Source organism: Microcebus murinus, chromosome 3 (assembly GCF_040939455.1).
Source record: "Microcebus murinus isolate Inina chromosome 3, M.murinus_Inina_mat1.0, whole genome shotgun sequence".
Lineage (NCBI taxonomy): Eukaryota > Metazoa > Chordata > Mammalia > Primates > Cheirogaleidae > Microcebus > Microcebus murinus.
In genome coordinates, this window is record NC_134106.1 from 14,268,786 (window position 1) to 14,288,805 (window position 20,020).

Here is a 20,020-nt window from a genome sequence, read left to right on the forward strand (position 1 = left end):
TGATCTTGTGGAGTAATTCTGATTATTGTTCTATGCACATGTTTAAAAGATAGAATCAAATAGAATATGCTGGATTTTAATCTATTTCACTAAATAATGTGATATGAATAACAAACATGTAATAGATGTTTTTACCACAATATCAATTTTAATGGCTATTTCAATTTATCGTATGAATATATCAAATCTCATATGGTTAGCCATGTAACTTATTTCAACTTCATCACAATTTATGTTGCAGTGATAATTATCATTCTGGTATGTATTGTTTAGGTACTAAACTATAATAGTATCCTAAAGATGATTTTTAAAGTAGAATTACTGGATTAAAGTTTGAGCACATTTCTAAGGCTTATGATGAATATTCATAAATTGTTCTCCAGGAATTCTAAATTGCAAGTTGTATGAGGTTGCTTATTTCTGGAACACTTGCTAACATGGCACCATCATGAACGTGGAAAGAATCTTTTCAAATTTGGTGGACAAACATGCTATCATTTGATTTAATTTGCATTTTGGATCATTGTGAATTTAGCCATCTTTTTTTAATATTTATTTTTACTATGTAAATTTTGTGTGTGTTCATATCCTCTAATCTGTTTTACTATTGCTAGCTTTTCTTCTATTTAAATTTCTAAGTTTAAATAGAAAAGAGCTGTCTTCAGGCTGTTGGGAACACTCGGTGACCTGTATAATTTAGGTTTTGGGGCATCCCACACCTTCTGGCCTTTTTGCTACTGGGACTCTGGCTCTGAACCCCCTAAACTGCTCTACATTTCTCCCTCTGGCTTACTACTTGAGTTAACTCTGGGTTTGAGAATGAAGATGGGATGCGGAAAATTCTGAACTTATTCTGGACAGTGGCACAGAACACCCATGTAGAGAGTGTCAGGAGAAGACACCTGAACATAAACTTGTAGTAGATTGCAGAAGGCCTTGAATACCAAGGAGTTTAGGCTCTTCTGTCAGTCAATAGGGAGCCATTGAGGAGTTTTGAGTGGAAGATAGAAGAAAAGATGTGTTTTGGAGAGTATCCAGAAGGTGGCACTATTGTAACATGTCTGCTGCTGTCAGGCATTCGTAGGTTGGGTGAAAACACCTATTCAGAAATATTCACTGTCGCCCAGACTGGGATGGATCCTCCTCAAAACTGAAAGAACTCCTTTTATGAATTGCCCATTTCCCCTTATAACTTGTTTTTACTTCACATATATCTGTAGTGACTTGCATTTTGGTAAAAGGCAAAAGATTTACATGATCTGAAGAGAAACCAAAGTATATGACCTGCCTTTTGGATGGAAAGTTTGTTCAAGGGCTCACGCCAGTGCCAGACTCAATAGAGCCTGGAAGAAGACACGCGTTTCCTAAGTTCTAGTTCCGTGCCTTCATATACGTTAGGCTATTTCTTCTTATATCAACAGCTGCTGCTTCTAGCGAGTTATTATTGGCCTATTTAATGAAGGCCAGAGTAGTCACTTTCAACTCTGCAGAGTTGTGAAAATATCAGTGTGGGAGGAAAGACGTGCAGTACACAACACATTACATTGTGGTAGACTTCTTCATAACTACCAGTTGCATAGTGATAAGTCCAAATGATTAGATAATCATTCTCCTCATTAAATTCTTTATACCAACTAGATGAAAATAACAGAATATTAATTATTGAATATCTTAAGATATATGAGCAAACTCAAGAATCCCTCCATTATTCTAAAAGGCATTTTAACAATTTAATTACCTTTTGAAATTTGATTCAATTTGTTTAAAACATTGCCATTTACATAAAAATAAAGTTTCAGGACAAAATATGTGTTTGAATGCCTTTCACTGAAGCCCTCAATGGATCTGCTCTGAAAGACAGTGAGGCACATGTTTGTAGTTGGGAATCTGGCAGCAAGGAGCTAGAGTTGTGATGGTCAAATGTTTTGGTTCAGAAGTTAGAAAATAAATAATTCCTGAGAGGAAGGATTCTTCAACTCTGGGCAGCTGATACGGTAATAAAATAAATAGGCAGTAAAACACACTTCCTGTTTTGAGAGTTCACATTTCATATTGGCAAAGTGCATCTCTTAAATTCAATCTCATGCTTCCATAAATAAACCTGGCACCTTTTTAAACACTTTTCCATCTGCTTCAGAATGAGGAGTGCATTATTGAATACACCTCAGGGAGTCCCAGAAACGGGAAAAGACTACTTGTGAGGAACACACCATTGAAGTTGGCCTTGGCCCAGAGAGGCCATCATGAGATTTCTTGAGTTCAAACCATTGTAACAAGACCTTGATGGTGTTTCCCCACCCCCTTTTCTTCTATTTGAGGTTGTCATGGTTAGAGCTTTGCACCAGGAGGAGCCAGGAATGATCTTAGGTTGAGTCAGGGATAGGCATGTTTGCAGGATTCTTTGCTATAATACCTGGGTAGTTCTCATCCAGTTCCTACGACTTTGTTCCAACGTATTAATCTATTTTCCTAGGATGGATAGAAAAGTCCATTATCCACCTATATTAGAGCCCAGAGGAAGAGTTCTGCTGTACAGACTATAAAAGAATTCATGGGGTTTCCAGGGATTGCAGAAATCAACTCTGTGTCCATCTATTCAATAGTAGAAAGCATGAATTTGTTGTCACATAAAAAAGATTCAGGATCCAGTGTTCCTATTAACTGCATTATCTTAGATAGTTAAGCAGATAATTGTATCCTAAGAGGGCTGTAAGATAAAGTAAAATAAAACTCATAAACTCAGTTGGCACTGTGCCTGGCACCAAATAAACATTCCACAAATGGTAGCTATTTGTATTACTCTACTTTCCCAGGTGATCTTTGTGAGCCAAGGACTAGGGACAGACCCTGCCTGGGTCAGGTGGCCAGGGGGGAGAGTTGTCATTCAATAGCTACGTTTACCATTTGAGTCGGTTTTTACATACTAGATACATTTCTAAATGTGTTCTACATCCTCTAATTTAACCTTTACAGTGAGCTTCTAAACAAGCTTCAATATTTCCATCTTACATATAAACAAAAGATCAGAAATATTACTAAATGTTATCAAACCTGAAATGCCATTTGTTGTGTTAAAAGAAAAACTTCAGGCTGGGTGTTCATGGCTCAAGCCTGTAATCCCATGACTTTGGGAGGCTGAGGCAGGAGGATTGCTTGAGCCCAGGAATTAAAGGTTGGGGTGAGCTATGGATCACACCACTGCACTCCAGCCTGAGCAAGAGAAAGAGATCTTGTCTCTTAAAAAGAGAGAGAGAAAGAGAGAAAAGAAGAAGAAGAAGAAGAAGGAGAAGGAGAAGGAGAAGAAGAAGAAAAAGGGGGAAAAAGAAAAAATTAAATTTAGCCAAGTTCATTTGAGCTCAAAACCATTCATGATTTGTACAGAACCCAGAACTAGAAGAGGTTCAGATAGTCATGTCCAGCAGTGTGAGCAGTGAGCTTTTGCAGACTGGACATAGAAACAAAGAAGAGAAATCACTTCATTGGCTACAGCTATGTATCTGCCTTATTTGGGTATGGTGCGATGAGCTTGCTGCCTGTGATTGGCTGAAACTCAGCTGTTATACTCCTAAATTAGGTTGCAATTTAAGTTTAATTTAGTTAAAGTACTAAGTGAGGTTGCAGTTTGTTATATAGGGATCCACATTATGAAAGAAGTCTCAGGCCAAACAAGTTGATTTAACAGTTGAAAGGCATATGTGATGGACTGAATGTTTGTGTCCCTTCAAAATTTGTACGTTGAAACTCTATTCCCAATTAGATGGTATTGGGAGGTGGGGCCTTCAGGAGGTAATTAGTTCACAAGGGTGGAGCCCTCATGAATGGGATTAGTGTCCTTATAAGAAGAGGCCAGAGAGGTAGCCAGTGCTCTTTTCACCATGTGATGATACAAGAAGAAGTCAGCTGTCTGTGCAATGGAAGTGAGCCCTCAGCAGAACCGGACCATGCTGGCTCCATGATCTTGGATTTCCAACCTCCAGAATTGTGAGAAATAGATTTCTGTTCCTTATAAATCATCTAGTTTATGGTAACTTTTAACAGTTGCTTGAGCTGACTAAGATGGTGTGCCATTATCTTATGTACTGCCACCTAAGGAAATAAAAAAAACTCACAGTTATAACTGCAAGATACCACTCATTGTAAGGCATGTCAGAATTTCAGAGATTGTATAATATAGGGAATAGAATGTGCCTTTAAAATCAAGGAGATAGAGTGAGGAATTTTCTCGATCTTACACAGAGTTAGCAGCAGAACCAGGATTTTAATGAAGGGGTCTCTGCCTCTAAGTCAATGCACAGTAGTCCTATCAACTAGTCTGTCTCCAACACCCAGTGCCCAACTCTGGAGCATCTCTGATCAATCTGCTGGTCCTACTTCGCTGCTTGGGGAAGCCTTTCTACTCCTCCAATTTGTTTTATAGCCCACTCCAGCCCCACTGCCTCCGGCTCGGAGCTCCTTGAACATGTTGAGCCAGACAGAAGCTGCTGAGTGCTTAGAGCTGACTAAGGTCCTTGAGGAATAGTGAGTGTTCAACAAACGGCATCATTATCACATTAACGGCATCATCAGCTTACCTGCCTGCAATTAGATTGGATTGTGATTGGAGTTGATTTTAGCACAGTAGGATCTCCTTTTCCTCTGGCAGACATAGGCCTGTTTTTCTCTTTTCTCCTTGAATATCTGCAGCTTGAATTCAACTTGACCTTCAGTGTTCTATCTTAGTGAGAGGTTTTACTCCCTGACTTTCGTTCCTCTATGTAATAAATGACTCAACTCCCTCTTTGCTTCTGAAAAATGACCCAGAGAGAGTTAGAACTTGGGTTACAGGTTCCAAAATAGGATGTCTGAAGATAAAGAAATTAAAAAACTTTATTGCTACAAAAATGACGTGCTTACAGAAGCAGAACAAGTTGTACAGTCGCATTTCATCTAACCTGTACAAATTTTACTAAAGTTGAAAAGTGAGTATAAAATTATACTGCCTCTCAGAGGAAATTAAACTAGATTAAATCTAACTTTCCATTCTACTCCTGGCCAGTACCAGGTCTTGGAAGTTGGTTCTCCTCACTGAGCCTCAGTTTCCCCCTCTATAATCAAGGGAATTGGATTGGTTCCTATTTCTAATTTTTCTCAGCCCTGACATTCTGATTCTCAGACATTTCTCACCCTACCTGTGTGGGCATCTTTGTTATTTATTGTACGAAACTCCCAGGGCGTCTCAACATTTTTACACCTTTTACATATCACCAAAATCTTGAAATAGCCCCAAATCTTTTCTCTGACAATGTGCCCTGACATTTGTTTTGGGAAACCTGGTGGCTGTGATTTCTCCCAGATGATCGCAGAGCAGTTTTCCATCTATGCTTACTGTAGCCTTGACAGACGTCCTAACCCAGCAGCATGAGAACGAGAACCACAGCTGAACACCCAGCTGCACCTCTCCAGACCTAGCGAGGCCTCTAGCAAAAGCAGCACATTTAACCAGTAGTGGCTTCATGTGAAGCTGGACCCTGTGCCCAATTTTCATCTCTCCTCTGGGTTCCCTTCCTGCCTTGCACGCAGTTCTACCCCAGTGTGTGTGGTTGTTTACTTACACACTGGTTTCCCCAAATAGCCTGTCAGCTGTTGCAGATTCAGAATGCAGCTGATATGTCTACATCCAGAGAACCTGACCCAGCACCTGGCATTATGATGCAGGAATTCAGTAAGTGCCTAAGTCTGAGATTTCCTTGGTGGCCAAGGGTGGGAGGAGGTGCTGCTTGTGGGACAACTAGGCGACCTCAGAAGTAATTTCTAGCCTATTGTTTACCTTTCTCCTGCCTTCTATTGTGTCCTCTGTGTGTGTGTGTGTGTGTGTGTGTGTGTGTGTGTTTGTGTGTTAATTTGACCTTGTTTCCACAATTCTATGAGCCCATGTAATGTACTGCTCTAGAGTTCATTGTGCTACCTGGTGTTTATGTTTCTATTTGGTATTTGCCTTTTGCTAAGTATTGACATCACTTCCTGCAAAGGAATTATCACTCTCTTTGAGAAGTTGCAGCAATGGTTCCTTCTTTATAACCCTCGGATTCCCTTTTTATCTCCTTTCAATTTGCTTCTGGAGTTATGTTCCAATTATCCTAGTCTCTCTCCCTTGGACCCCTAAGCTTTCCTTTGTTTAGTTTCTGTCTTAGATTTTCCCTGAGGATAAGAAATCACTTTGCTTTTTTTATCATCTTCTTTAGAAGATGTTTTTTAATTAACTTGGTTATTTCAATATTTGAGTCATCTTTGCAATTTCACCATCTATCCATGTTGCAAGTCCCTTTGATTTATTACCAGGCTACATCAGGCACATTTTCCCTTGCTCCCTAACTCCGTAGATTCATCCAAGCTCATCTGCAAGGCTTGTTCGGAGAGGCCAAATCATTCCCACTTACTCTCTCCTCTTCAGGGCTGTAGAGATAAAGCTTTGGTACCTTGCCAGCCACATCCAGCATGGTTGATCAACCTGTTAAATATTTTAGCCTTCCTCAGAAGTTCACGCTGCCAGATGTGAGATGCGGGGAGGGTGGAAAAAGTGAGCCTCCTGGAGAGCACTCAGCCTCCCCCGGGACCAGAGTTCAGGCAAGTCTGGGGAGGTCAGAGGCACACCTCAGGCCATCGAATGTGAAGCGTGTGTTAGGAAAGCATCTGTCCCATGCTCAGAGCAAACCCCCGTCCACAGCCTGTAACATACAGAGAACATCAGCCCTTTTGATCCAAGAACTGCATCAAATCATCCTGACCTTTCGAGGAAGATATGTAACCTGGGCCGAGTGGAGCCAGATGACTTTCTTTTTTTTTTTTTATTACCACAGCATAAAGTAATATTAAATGATTTCATGAGTTGTAGCCAGAACATCTGTTATTACATGTGAGAAATCTGATTTATTTGATTCTAGCAAACTGGCACTCAGCCCTCTCTAAAGTAATGCCTCACCTTTGGGGCAAGAAGGTGTTATTTGCCAGTTTTCTTTTTGAGCATACGATCCTTTCCACATGGAATATGACTTCGCTTCTGCTCTCTAGAGATGAGAGCAGAAGATGATGTCCCTATGGGGGAGTAAGAACTTCCCTGGACAGAGGGTTGGCTGAGATGTGTAACATACTCAGCTGTTTCCAGGACAGTCCAGGAGACCCAGGGACATGTCCACCTGGAGAGACACATAGACTGTCACGGCTGGGGAGCAGGACACAAAGAAAAGGCTTATATGTAGACCTCTGAGGGCAGGTAGGTCCTGTGTAAATGACCAACTCCAGCAATTGGCTCATTGTTTTTTTTTCTTTAGCTGCCACTGCTGCAGGCTTCTGTGGCACCCAGTTCTATCCCACATGCAATCCAGACTTTGGGAAAAACTTCCATTATGAAATCGTTTATTCCTAATAGATGGTGGAGCACTTCTGTGAGAAATGTGGGCCCCTGATTCTTGGGACATCAACATTCAGAAATCAAAGTAGCAGGTGGAAATCATGGTATTGCACTGGTAGGATTTACCTGGTGGGTGTGTGACAGTGGGCATTGGGGCAGGCAAAGGGATAAAAGGACAAAATCTTTGGAAATAAAAGGAAAAAATCTATTGGAAAATGGAGACTTCTCAAAATAATCAAGTCACCCACATGCTTTATTTCTTCATTCCATTATTCCTTTATTCATGAATTACTTTACTTTTCAAATATTTACCTGTGCTAGTCACTGTTCTGAGCATTGGGAGGTGGGAGGTAAAAACATAAAGAAAAGGCAATCCGTTAATGCAAGGAGCTGACAGTCTGATAAGAAAAGTGAGCCACTGGCACAGGCTCTGAAGCAGCAAGTTATGAGTCATGAGAGAGTCACAGAAAAAAGTCTGTGGAAAGTTAGAGGGGAAAGGAATAAAATGTCCACTGGAAGTTTCCAGGAAGGGTGTAATGAAGGGCATGGAATTTGGGCTGGGCCTTAAGGAAGGAGAGGATCTTGGAAGAAAGAGAGGCGGGTGGTGATTGTAAAAGGAAGTAGTGGCTGAAAACAGGGAATAGCTAGAGAACAGCATGAGGTATGTTCGAGTGTTGGCAAATCTTTGGCTTCCCTGAAAACCACAGCACATGGAGAAGAAGAGGGGGAGACAAAGAGGAAAGACATGCTGAGACCACATCATGAAGGTCCTAAGTGCAAGGCAAAAGCGTGGCAGATTCAGTTGGCCACGTGACAACTGGCCAGGCGTGGCAGGATTCTGAGCATGCAAACAGGAGTGCACTTTAGGAATATTAATCTGAGGCCAAGAGTAGAAAAAACTGACGGTGAGAACCTCCAAAAAAAAAAGTGCAGGTGAGAGATAATAAAAACTTTAACTGGAGCAGTTGGTATGGAGAAGAGGGAGCGTGTGGAGAAGATGTACAACAGAGGGAGTGATCAGGTTTCAGAAGTTATGTGTTGTTGTAAGAGGAGTACGGCTTTCAGAATCAGATAGACTCTAAGATGAACCTTCTTTTTTCCTCACTGTCAGAACTACCTGGAATAAGTCACAACCCTCCCCACCCCCCAGGGACCCCTTTTGTCCTCCTTGGCAAGGTACACATGTGTGTGTTATTGGCAGCATGGTAGGAGGGGAGGGTTCATCTAATCCCTCCCAGGTTGAGATCATTTATGTGGAAACACTTCATAAAGTCTGAAAGAGCCTCAGAAGTTCACTGGGGTTAAGTTACTACCTGGATCTGTGGGACAAACTAAAGGGAAGGGTCTCAGATGGACCTGAGGTTTTGAGCCAGGATGACTCTGAGGGTCGAGAATCACAGTGCTGGAAAACAAAAGGCAGGAGGAAAGGAAAGAGACTCACCATTCACCTAGTGCCTCAGATTAAACTCTACATGGATCAAAGATTTAACTGTAAACTTGAAGCAATAGAAGCACTGAAGATATTTTATAACATAGCAGTTGAGAAATTCTACCTAAGAGTTTCAGGGAATCTAGGAACCAGAAAGGAGAAATACTGATGAATTTGGCTACATTAGAAGTTACAACTTCTATATAACAAATAATAGAAAATAAATAAGATTATAAGAAAAATGGCAGATGGAGAAATGTTTGTCAATCATATGATTGACTTAGAGTTGATTTCTGAGTACATTAAGAGTTTTACAGGACAATTAAAAATACTACAAACAGTCAAATTAGAAAAATAGACAAAGAATGTGTATGAGTAATTTATAAAAGAAGAAATGCAAATGATCAATATACAAAAACCTATTAAATCTTTAAAAATTCAAATAAGGTTTTTTTTACCTACTAGCTTGGAAATTTATTAAAAAGATTAAAAATGTTATTTGTATTAAGGGTTGAGAAATGATTACTTGAATGTACTATTGGAGTGGGGATGAAATATAAAATATAACAGTCTTTCTGTTGGTTAATTTGGTGATACATATCAGTATGTAAAAGGGATAAATCCATTGACCTATCAAATCCACTTCTGGAAATTTATCCTAAGAAGATAAATATACAAATGTGAAGATATAATTGAATAAATATGTTTACTACATTATTGCTTAAACTGATAAAAAAGAAAACAATCAAATACACAATAGATTAGGTAATTAAATTGTGATATACCTAAATTTTTCTTTAGCTACTTAAATTAGTGAAGTAGAGATTAATTTATCAAAATGTAAAGCTGTTAACATCATATTATTGAGAGATGTATAGCATTATCCTATTAATTAAAAAAATATATATATATTATATTTCTATACAAAATAGATGTCTAGAGGGATGTTCACCAAAATGTTACCAGTGTTTTTCTCTGGATCATAAGATTTCTGGAGGTTTTATTTTTTTTTACATTGTTTCAATTTTGAAATAAAATGTTTAAAGCATTTTTACCCAAACAATCACTTTCTCAAGTGAAATACATAAAATAAGTTAAGAGAAAACCAAAGACAGAGAGAGAAGAGAAGAGAGGGAAGTAGGAAGTGTGGGCAGTTAGAGCAGTAAGTGTGTTAAAATGTACCCACATGACTTTAATTCACGAAAGTGACTGAGCAATGACATAGAGAAGTCAATTCCATTGGAAGAAGAGTTTGTTACTAACAGTTCTCAAGAAAGAGTGCAGGACACAGCACACAGGGCCAGAGCGGGAAGCCCAGCTTGGCCCCAAGGCAGAAACAGGAGCAAGAGGAAAGCATGGCTCCAGCTTTCATTGTGTTTGCTGTGGGAAAGGCAAGCAGGGCAGGGAAAACAGTTTAAGATTGGCTCGTTTGAACAATGTCAGCAGGCTCAGGGCTATAGAAGTGGTCTCTAATTGGTCCGTGGCTCTGGGTTGATTTAGGCAGGAGCAATATTGACTTGGTGTGTGAGAGTTAGAGTTGGTTAGATAAAGTAGATAAAGATAAAGGCTGAAGGCATGGACTCTGAGGATTGGTTGGTTTACATTGGAAAGGTGCGTTGGCAGGGAAGTTGTTTATTGTTCCTGGGAATTAGCCAGCCCTGGCAAGGGACAGTCTCTCTCTGTTCAGTTAGACTCCCTCCCCTCCCCACCTAAGATGTCAAAACATCATGCAATTGTTCTAAAATTGTGATTTAATATAGGAGAGAGGGAAAGGAGAAAAGAGAGGGAATAGTTGTTGGGGTGAGCAGAAGTGATGGGATTCTGAGGATAAGTGAGAGGTCTCGCCATGGTCTGAAGGAGAGGCAGTGCCTCCTGTAAGGCGAAAGACAAGGTGTGAGGAGGTGGAAGAAATTCTTCTACTATATAGAGAAGCAAAAGGACCTCACCATCAGATGACCTGAGTCTTAGGAAAAAATGTAATCTAAATTATCCCTGGCAAATGACTTGGACAGAGTTTGATAAAGGATTTGAAAAGAGTGGAGGCTGTTTCAAACAGTTGTTGAAGAAAATTCGGCTGTACTTTTCTAGGTGTGAGTAAAAGGACAGCCATTAGGGTCCAGCTGAGGTTATAGTTAGGCACAGAAACAGGAATAAATTTGACTCCAGATTAAGCTTGGATATTTGTTAATACTGGGTATAGACCCTTAGACTTTTGCTGACTTATTCTTGAAATTCAAGTTCTTGAACAAACAAGTCTCTGAGCCAGAATTGTCAAGATGATATAAAAACCAGCATTGGCTACCATATGGACCACTGCCCACCATTGGCTCATGATGCACGTGGGAAGAGTCCTGGGATGCTCCTTCCTCTTCATTGTCAACTGAAAGACACACCCCTCTATGTGCCAGCCCCGCTCCCTATACATTAACATTAGGGGATGGATAATAACAAACCCCCTCCCAATCCCCACTATGGCATGAGAAAGAAGTAAAAGAAAAATGGTGGTATCAACTTTTCCCAATATTTGGAAACCTGAAAACTTTTACATATCTGTCTGTTTAAACCCTTCTCTTTATTAAAATTAGGAACTCCCCCTGCTAGTAGCCTACACATGAGACTCACACACACCAAATTAATTTGTTAATGAGTACATTAATTATTCCATTCTTTATTTTAATAGAGCTTTACCACATGCAACTTACTATAAGAGATGATCTAATGAGCATCACTTGTTTCTTTGTGCTTGGTTTAGTAACTCATGTCTTCAAATGCTTGAGTGAGGGCAGATGAAGAAGAGAAACATGAAACAGCCCCCAGATGTCAACTGATTCCACATGACAAAGGCTGGCTGTGTGAGGCGATAAATGTGTTCTGACATCAGGCTGAACAGTGCCAATATGAACATCCTCAGAAAAATAACAAGCCAGCGTGGCCATTTCTCTGGGCCTTGCCTTCTTTCTTTTCAACTGAGCTGCATTCTTTACTCCTGATTTGGAAGCTATTTACAGTATATCCCAGGGAGCTAGCCCATGGAGTTGGCTCCACTTTCCTTTGGAAATATTGGAATTTGTCTGCTGGGAGAGTCAAAAACATTGTTTATTAGTTTAAAAATAAATTATACATTTGATCACGATTGTGCAAGACTTTCCCCTCCTCCATGAAGTCTCCATCTTAGGGCTGGTAGAAACGAAGATGTCCTCAGGGAGACCGAAGGCAGGACCATTGTCCGCAGGGACACACCATCTCTTTGCAGCAGATAAGGGAGCCCAGAAGAGAAGCAAAATAACACTGCAGGGATTGCCTGCAGTGTAACTGATGCCTTTTACCAAGAAATGAAGTCAAAGGGGAGAGGATTAATACCCAAGCCAATTTTTTCCATAGCATTCTCCAGTGGATTCTGTGAAATAATAAGGGCAGACAAAACAAGGAGTTGTACAATACCTACAGATATCCAAAACAGAGAATTAGAAAGTTCCAGCCCAGCTCAATGATCATCCCATTGTGTCACATTTTCTGAGCACCAGCTTGGATCTACCCTCTGATCATATGAAAAACATTTCTTATTTGAATCACACAAATAGTTCCCTATTTCTTCTCCAGACACACATTCTCTCTGGACAATCTCATCCATCTGCATAGCCCAACACCACATGTAGGAGGATGAAAGCTCATTTGTAAACTATAGACTCAACCTCCTTTCTGAGCTCTAATTATTCCTGTAAAATGATACCTGATTGTCTCAAAGGTATGTTAAGCACAACACCCTTCATGTTCTCCCAAAGCCAGTATCTCCTCCCTCCTGATATCTTGGGCAAATGGTCACCATACCCATGATCTTTCCAACTCAGAATATGTCCACACCTCTACAGACATATTCTCTAAAAGCCTTCATCATAGCAGGACTCTTTGAAAAAGAATAAAATACACAACCATGAACAATCAGCTTCCTGAAGCCACAGAGCTGTGTAGATTGTCTTTATTAGCTTATTTGCACTCTTTGAAGCATTCAATGACTCTCTGAGGCATTCAATTATTTCTTCTTGGAACTCCTTTCTTGATTCCTGTAACCTCTTATTCCATTATCTATTTTCTTTGTAAGTCTCTTGTTTTGGATTTTCTTCCTTATTCCCTTTAGTGATATTGTTCCCTAATAAAGATATTATCTAATCTCTCTTGTCACTCTACATTAGCATGCTTAAGAAACATCATGGGAGCTTCTTATTTAGTAGATCTGAGATTTGTATTTTTACCAAGCTCTACAGGGGATTTTGACTCAAGTAGTCTGTGTAAAATGACTTGTGTACAATTTGTGAGATCAACAAATGCAAAGTTAGTACTATCGTAACAAGCAGTACACGTACTATAATATGCCTGAAATTTATATATTTCACCTCCTAGGGCCAAGTGGCAGAAACTGACCACATGTTCACCAAACCTACTTCTTCTTCTTCCAATATATTCAGCTCTCTTACAGTTCCCTGTGACCCTGTGACTGAGTTTCTAGCCTGTGAGGGGAGATGATATGCCCTTAGAAACCTTTCATGTGTGCTTCCCTAGGCTCTTTCCCTCTTCTAACTCTTTGAAATGGAGTCAATCAATTCCTATGGAAAACTGGGAATTCATATGTTGAAAATGGCAGAAGCTGTGTCACCTTGAATCCTTAAAATACTGCATGGAGAAGGGTTTCCCTGCTGATCTATGCACTCCTTCCAGAACTGTTGTATTACCAAGAAACAAACATATTGTTTCAAACCAATGAAATTTTGGGATTATTTGTTATAGTAGCTGACATTTCACTAATACAGTTAGATGAAAGACAACAGTAAATCTGCCATTCCCAGGGTGTATTTCAAGAACATCTGACTAGTCTCTGCCTCCTGGATTCCTAGTCACTGTAAAATTGTTTAGCACAGGGGTTTATAACTTTTCTTGTGCCATACTTACTTCTCTGGCAGCTTAGTGGATCCTATGGATACCTTAGAGAAGAATGTTTTCAGATGCTTAAAATAAACCATGTAGTGTTACAAAAGAAACTAATTTGGCTGGGCACGGCGGCTCATGCCTGTAATCTAGCACTCTGAGAGGCCAAGGTGGGCGGATTGCTCGAGGTCAGGAGTTCGAAACCAGCCTGAGCAAAAGCAAGACCCAGTCTCTACTATAAATAGAAAGAAATTAATTGGCTAACTAAAAATATATAGAAAAAATTAGCTGGGCATTGTGGTACATGCCTGTAGTCCCAGCTACTTGGGAGGCTGAGGCAGCAGGATTGCTTGAGCCCAGGAGTGTGAGGTTGCTGTGATCTAGGCTGATGCCATGGCACTCTAGCCTGGGCAACAAAGTGAGACTCTGTCTCAAAAACAAACAAAAAACAAAAGAAACTAATTTGATTGAAATAGTTACCATAATCTTAATAAACACTATTTATGATATTGTTATTAACATTTTAAATAGAAAAACAACACATTTAAAATGTAAGCAAGTTGGAAGAGAATTTTATTTTTTACAGACATATCAATATGAAGGCTGGCTAGTGTTGCTTGCTTAGAATGAGAATATTGAACTATGGGGTGGTCTTTGTCAAGGCAACACTCATGTCATGTTGGGCATTTAGTCAATGTTGAATTGTTTTGATGGCTGCAAGTATAAAAATCCCAATTCACAGAGATGCATTGAGGCATTTGGAACGAAAGCTCCCATAGATGGTATTACAAGGCCAGGACACACTTCTCTCAAGAAATACCAGAATTCTCCAAGGATTTTTAAGTTAGACTTCAATATAGTAAGATCTTAGTTTTAATATCAATGAGCTCATATTTGGCGAGATCAACATCTATGAGATACAGTTTATATCAGAAACTGTTCAGTAACACATAATGAAAATGACTCATCCCATGCCACATATTGACCAACAAACAACTGTGAAGAGAGAATGTATTGCAGATGTCTGGGTAACCAGTGGTTGGTGACTAAATAATACCTGGACTTGGGTTGTCTGAATGTTGGTTGGCAACATCGTTCAAAGAGACTGTGATCATTTGTGATCTACTGTTAGGTCTGATACCTACCATAGTTTAAAAGAATTTTGAGATCTATCTTATTAACATATTTTAAAGTACACAATGCTATACTATTAACTATAGGTACTATGTTGTCCATCAGATCTGTAGAACTTATGCATCTTGTGTGACTATATCCCCATGCCCATTGAGCAATAATTTCTCATTTCCCTCTCCCCTTAGCCACTGGACACCACCATTCTATTCTCTGCTTCTATGAGTTTGACAGTTGTAGATACCTCATAATAGTGCAGTCATGCAGTACTTGAACTTCTGTGGCTGGCTTATTTCACTTGGCACAGTGCCCTCCACGTTCATCCACATTGTCACACCTGGTATCACATTTTCTTTATCCATTCATCTCTCTGTAGATAATTTGGTTATGTCTATATCTTGGCTATTGTGAATATTGCTATAATGAACATGGGAGTGTGAAGATCTCTTCAAAATCCTGATTCCAATTCTTCTGGATAAATACTGAGAAGTGGGTATTGGAGATAAATCTCATGTCGTGTTATCATCACAAAACAAAAACAACACAAGGATATTTGGGGAGGTGACAGGTATGTTTAGTACCTTGATACAGCATCACAGGTGTAAAAATATGTCCAAACTCATAAAACTATATACATAAACTATGTGCACTTTTGTGTGTCAATTATATCTCAATAAAACTTAAGAAGTTTGAAATATGAGCAACAACAATAATGCAATGGGCATTATCTTATTTCTATTGGTGAAGAGTCATAAGTACTAATAATACTCCCATGGCTTATTGCTTGCATTTATAAGGAAAGAAAATGCCAAATTTCCATTAAAACTACTGAAATACAGGTGTAGTATTATTTCTCCACCAAGTCCAAGAACCCACTAAATTTTATCCATGGATCCCTTGGAGAGAAGTGTGGGCTTCAGGTAAAAACCCTTGCTCTAGCCCCTTGAGATACCATTGTTCTGGGATTGAAAGCTCTCTTCTTGCCCATGGGGCAGTCTGTGCTGTGGATTTGGCTTTCATGTGGCCAGGCATATGTCTTGAAATGAGGAAATAATTCAATCCTCACCTCAGATAGCTGCTTCTACTTTTCTCCTTGTACGTTTACCCTGTGTCAGAGCCCCTACCAAAAGGACAAATTGCTAGGGCTAAGGTTTCAGGCCAGGCCAAGTACAGTCCAGGATTGCCAAACTTAGAACAAGTGTCAGACTTCTTTTTCACTGCCTGTTCAGTGGTGGGATTGGGAGCAGCTTTCAAAGCTTCTATTCCATTTCTTCCCTGAAAGCAGTCATTTTTTCCTCATAATTTTATATGAGTACGATGTAAAATATAGGGTATTCTATAAAACAAAGTGAAATTAACCTATTTAGATACAAAAATGCAAACAAGTACAAGTGTTCACCACATGTATCCTTCCTTAGTTAAAATAATCTAAGGACTATATTTCACACACACACACACACACACACACACACACACACACACACACACTCAGGCAGAGAAACTTGGCGTTATGAGCAAATCAGGTGTTCATGTGACACATCCACAAGATCACGAGCTTCAAGAGGAATGGAACTGTGTTTACGTCTCTGGATCTCTGGTACCAGGCTCAATGAGTGACAGAGCGTGTACTTGGGAAAAGTTTGTTAAAGTGAACTAAAGCCTGTTAGTTTAGTGGTGATTTTAAAATATCTTGGAGTAAGCAGATATCTAAAATAACTGGCACAATTTGTTTTTAACTAAAGTAAGATTAATTGAATGTAACAGAGTCTTTTAGTAAACCTATAACCTTGGGAAGATTAGTTAAACAATCTGTGCCTCATTTACCTCACTGGTAAAAGAGGGATAATAGTACTCACCCTTAGAATTATGAGGATTAAATGAGGCAGCACATGAAAAGTGTTTGGAGAATAATACTTATCACATGATAGGCACACTGTCAACTTTAACTGTTAAATTATTACTAGAAGTAGTAGTGTTCATAGTAGGTATCTTATTGTATTCGTTCATCACTGTAAGAAGTGCCAAGGAGTACTAACATGCTCAGAACTATTTGTTCTACAGTAACTTCTAGATCTGATTGCTTATTTAGCTCTTGTGTATATATTTGATTTCATTTTGTTTTCCACCTTCAGTGCCAGCCAGCCACGTATCACCCTGAGTTATTCTCAGGCTTCTTGTCCCTAGAGGTCCCCTCTAAATTAAAATTTCTAATTGACTATGAACTTAGAAACAAGATGATGCAAGATTATTTGGACTGTGTAAGAAATAGGATCTAATTGATGGGCCTGTGTATCCTATGAGTAAATGCATCTATTTTCCTGATAACAATATTTGGATATCTGGAAAGATCTGTTTTCTGGATAGACAGAAATAGATAGATGTCTTCCTAATACGTGAGTTATCGCTGTGTTTGCATGTGTGCCAGCATCACTTTCTTGTTACTCCCCTTAACATGATTACCTTCCCCATCCTCACCTCTGGTCATCAGGCAACAAATTCGCTCAAAGCACCAGAAGGTCATGGTTGGAAAACAAAGAACTGGGTGATTTCACAGCTCAGTGGCCACTTCAATAGTTCATGATTTATATACAGGAACAATTCTAGGCCTTTAGGGTATTTAGAGATGAGTAGGACTGGCCAGCCACCACAGTGACATTTCTTCCCGTACTTTAGATTCCACCTAATAGAACAAAAGATGATATTTCTTCCTGTCAACAGGCTGACATGCCCAATATGATGTCTGGCTACTGCTAGTGGGCAGAGGCAGGGCCGTGGCTAAGCCGCACTGGTGGACGTGAATAGGGCTACACGCTCCCACCTGCTTCAGCAGAGGAGCAAATACCGGAATGTTTAGATCTGCAAGTGGTTGTGTCAGTCTTGATGTATTTCCTGCCGTCTAACCAGTTGGTAATACAAAGTTTATAAATCTAACCCTATGGCGGAGACAAGTTGGATGGGAGATTTTGTGTTTAGGAAGAATACGCCCCTGGGGCTTTTAAACAGAACAGTATTGAGTTGTTTGTGTCACTGTTTTATGGCTCTGAGTAGTCCATTCTAGCTAGACAAGATTTCAAGATTTATGGTGACATCTGGCTAAAGAAGGGTATATTTTTAACATGCGCACATGTCACTTCGCAGCTGAGGGAGACTTCTCATGGTCTCTACTGCTTTGGCTGGACCAGTTTCCCTTCTGGCTTCCTGAACAGGCCCAGGTCTTGAGAATGTAAGCCTTCCCAGGGAAGGGCTTGACTCTGTCTGTGCACATGAACAGCACGGCCAGACAGGAGGCAGCTCCCATGGAGATAAGAGCATCTGCTTTGGGGAAGTACCGCACAGTGGGAAGTTCGTGGGACTAGGAGTTACAAATGCAGGCTTCTGGTCTCAGCTCCATCACTGAACTTGCCGTGTGATTTGCCTTGAGCAGATGTCTGGACCTCTCTGGGGGTCAGTGTGGAAACCATGGTATCGCTCAGATTTTCCTTTAGGAGCAAACTTCCTGCAAGGATTGTGATTAGCTGACATCTCCAGCTGCCACACCCCCAGGATCCACCACAGCATCCTTGCCAAGGCCACGTCCTTCCTGAGGTGCTCCCAGTGACTGAGCACAGCAGCGGGACAGAGCCCAGCAGTACTGCGGAACAAAGGGCTTCTCTAATGAGTGAACGTGCTCTAGGCTCCCCGATGTCTGGCCAGCACTCCAGCGCTTCACTGGACTCTGCGGCTCTTCCTGCACAACCCTCCTTCCTCCTCCATCTCCTCTCTCCTTTTACAGGGGTCAGACCTGCATCCCACTTGGCAGACCCCCCTGCCTGTCCCTGCTCCTTCTCCCCCCTTTCTTCACAGGAGTCTTCCCCATAGATCTTTTGCATATCAAACTCGATTTTGGTATCTGCTTCTCCGAGGACCTGAACCGACACAGTGAGTGGACGTGTGTTGTGTTTTGCTCACCCCATACATCTTCCCTCTTCTCGCAGTAATTCCATCTCCATGTAAATCCAACCACTTTATGGCTTTTCCCCAGCTCTGATCATGGGATTATGGTAGGACTACTCTGCACGTGTCCTGCCACTTCATTCTGTTGCTAGACAGATGGGCACATGAGCCAGTCAGGCTAATTACTGTGCTCATCTTCCTGGTCAAAGTGGCTCCAGTGGGCATGTGACCAAAACAGTGCAATCAGAGTCCTCCCCTGGGATATGGCACAGGGATGCTTAGAGGGAGAGTTCTCTCCTTCCCGTTAGACATGAGCTTCGTGTGTGAACTGAGAACTTCTGCTAGCCATGCATCCTGCCCCAGGGAAGAGGCTGGGGCTGAGACCAGGAAGCCAATGGTCAGAGAAGAACAGAGGTAAAGGCTGGGTGTCCAGAGGCCCCAGTCCAGGGCTTCTCAGAGCTTACCAGCTTTCTGTAGTTTTTCTTTTGAATCTGAAAGCTACTCCAGAATTCTTTCACTAAATCCTCTGCCTTTTTGTTTTTTAACTAAAGTTGGTTGAATTAGGTTTCTGTCACTTACATAGGAAATAATTTTCAATAATAGATTCAGATTCTAATAGATTGATTCTATATACTAGTTCTATAAACTGAGGGTGATTGGAATGAAATGTAGGATGGTTTCAAATATTAACAAAATGCCAGGCACTGGACAGGCAGTGAATCTGTATCCTTTGAATGAAACTGTAGAAACAAGAAAGAGAGAACCCAGGTCCAAGAATAAGAGTATAGTTTGCAAAAAGGCATAATAGTGCCTGGCACATTATATGCACTCAGTAAATGTTTTGTCATCCTAAACTAAGAAAATGAAAATAACTGGTTTTACAGCATGTTTGTTCCACCAGGTGATCTGTGCCTCTTCGTGACAAATCAGGGTGCCTGAGAATGGCGTCCCCTCTCAGATGTGACTCGACTTCCGCTTTCAAGGCAGAATTCACCAGCTGGAGAGGAGCTGAGGTGAGAAGGGCAGTGATGAGAGGGGCCTAGGTATTTTCAAAGGGGCTGACAAGAGGCAAAGAGGAAGAACCACACGTGAGTAGATGGCAGGGTATCCAGGCGTATCTGCAGCCACCCATGGCCTTTTCTATCATTTCTGTCAAAGAACCTCAGTCCACAGGTTCTCCAAGCAGACATATAATTTGGCTCTTGTCAATGGAGTATCCT